This window comes from Nematolebias whitei, chromosome 7 (assembly GCF_014905685.2).
Source record: "Nematolebias whitei isolate Nwh7 chromosome 7, NemWhi1, whole genome shotgun sequence".
NCBI lineage: Eukaryota > Metazoa > Chordata > Actinopteri > Cyprinodontiformes > Rivulidae > Nematolebias > Nematolebias whitei.
Genome location: NC_056504.1, coordinates 49146324 through 49149233, shown reverse-complemented (window position 1 = coordinate 49149233; position 2910 = coordinate 49146324).

Below are 2910 nucleotides of genomic sequence, written 5' to 3'. Positions count from 1 at the left end.
CTAAAACAAGCAATACACGAGCTAAAACAAGCAATACATGAGCTAAAATAAGCAACATCTGAGCTAAAACAAGCAGGACACGATAAAACAAGCAATACACGAGGTAAAACACAATAAATGAACTAAAACAAATAGAACATGAGCTAATAAATAAAATCAGCAAAACTGGCACTAAACAACAACAAAACAGCCCTTTATTAAGAGAACAACGTTTTAAAGGAAATTAAAAGATTTCTGTGAACTTCTGAGAAAATTTATTTGAAATAAAGTTACATGTGCTAAAAAGTTTAAAAGTTATAAAACCCAACGTCTTATTTTGCTCTTTCATCAAGCTGAACGATGTAAAACAAGAAGAAGAAAAAACAAACGGAGAAGTTTCCAACGAGGTTAAATCAGGTCATCTGGATAGATTAGATTTTTCTACCTGGATTATTGAGCATGCATCAGGAAATGGAGTTCGTTTAAAACTCGTCTCAGCGCAGATTTATCATGTTGTCTTTTCTGTAGCTGCGTCCCTGTTGGTCGTTTGCAAATGGGTCCATTGTCTCGTGTCCCGGGCCAGGTGGGCCAACTAATCGATTCTAATCAGGGAACCAATCAGGGCACAGGTACACCAATCAGGGAGCAGCAGGGATCCTGGGAGCATCAATTAGGACCTGATTTGGCTTTAATTTGGAACAGCTGCTGCTGAGCTCTCTGGGTGACGGCTAGTTCTTGACACACACACACACACACACACACACACACAAACACACACATAGTCCAAACTATTAGCTCAGAGTAGTGGTGTGAGAACACCCGGAGCTCCTGAAGACAAAGTGACTTTCTGTTTGCTGTCGTCTCCTCCTCACTCCTCCTGCCTGCTCCTAATTTTCTTTTCGTTCTCCTCGACTCTTTGCTCTGTCGTCCCGTCGGCGCTCGGCGCTGCTTCACTCTGCGGAGGTCAGGAGGTAAAACCACGCTGACGGCTGTGACACGCTGTAATATCCTGTAAAGATCCAGCGGGGAGGAACGGCTGTCTTGGAGCATTTTAATCCTGTGAACGATGGTCGCTGAAGGAGAAAGACAAAGATTTGCTCCTGAACGATGAGAAGGATCAGCGAGCTGGAGACGATGTTGTGATTCACGATGTGTGCTGACTCAGCCTGACTGGACAGACCCTCTGCAGCTACGTGACGAACTGTAATGGTTCCCAGTATAAAAGGCCGGCCTACAGCTACTCTAAATCTCCCTGACGTTCTTCTGCCTAATGCTTTTGGCCTTTCTCCACACGGCGTGCAGTCGATATCTCCCTAATGGATCCCTCTGCCAGTAGCTTCAGGTCTGGACTCCTGGCTGTGGACGCAGGAGATGTTTGTTGCCGGCTCGTTGGCGTCTTATAATCAGTTCGCCTGGATAACCTCTGCCAGCTCCTTGGAGAGCGCGGTGCTCTGCTGCTGCTCAGGAAACTCGAGCTGTGTGTTTGTGAGTGTTCAGGCTTGTCGGTTCGAAGACGCTGGTTCGTCTCGGTCCAGAGGTGAGCTCCCTGTTCTGAGGAGAACCAGTGTGAGCACTGAAGCTCATCTGCTGCTGGTCCTTCTGTTTCATGCTGAACTTTGGGGATAAAATTCATTCAAACTTTGGAAACAGTCCTCATCGATGGTGTTTAGTTTCAGTGAGTGTTCAACCCAGTCCTGTTTGAACCTCAACCTCAAAATTTACTAAAAGACCCCGTAGAACGGTCAAACAGAACCTTTGGTACCATCAGAACTTTCTTCTCAACAAGTTCTTTGATTGGACTTCTAGTTTTCACTCAGAGACCGTCTGAGGCTTACTTTTTACTCTGTCTAAAGTGCTGCTGTGTGCTGCCCATTCCTTTCAGTTCCCCCAAAAGGTGGGAATCACCATGGCAACCAGTGACTCAGCAGTTTCCCCCAACAGGCGGGAATCACTATGGCAACCAGTGACTCAGCAGATCCTGGGTCACTGTCTCCTATATTACCCAGAATACTTTGATTTACTCTAATATTTTTTTCCTCAGTAGAACTCGGGATTTAAAGTCAGAAAGAGCAAACAGGAAGAGGGCTAAAACCAAGCCTTTCAAAATAAAACTCATATATACATTTGCTAAATAAAAGCCTGGATCTCTCACAGCTTAGACTTGTTGTTGTTGTTGTTGTTGTTGTTGTTTCCAGGTTATTCGTCATTATTTCCAAATGACTGAAGGTTAGAGGAAGTAGTCCAGTTTTGTCTGAACAGAATAGTAACTTCTCTTTTCTTTTTCTTCCAGATGTTTCAACTCAGTAAAACACTGTCAGGTTGGTCCGTGTGCTGCTTTCAGGCGCTGCAGGAGTTTGCACCGCGTCTGTGGTTCTGGTTTCTGTCGGTCGTTCTCTGATACGCTGATGTTCTGATGTGGCCTCCACCTCTGAGCTGTCTGGACTCTCAGCCTCCAAACCCAATCTGATGGTTTAGTTTTAGCTGCCCTGCTCGGCGCTGATAATCAGGGAATTGATAATTCTGCAGCTGTGTTCCCATCATCACACCGCTGAGCACCCGCGCGAACGCTGTGACCTCTGTATTCTCACACTCGTCTCATTCTTCCATTCTTTTCTGTGTTTGTTTTGGTGCCAGCGCAGAGTGGGTGTTTCTTAAACACACGAGCATTTCGTAAACTTCCTCACTGGTCTTTTTTTATTTTTTATTTGCAGTTGTGCAAGGAAGCCGTGGGCAGAGCAAGGCATTATCACGGTCAAGGTCAGAGGTTTGATTCCCAGCGGAGCAGAGAAGCTGCATGAACCTGCAGGAGTTAGAGCAGCATGTTCCTGCCGTTTTGTAAATGCACATCATGTTGTGTCTGACTGATCGTGGACTTTGCAGAAAGACTTGGAGAGTCACCATCTGGGTCCACGCGACGCCTTCACGGGCAGC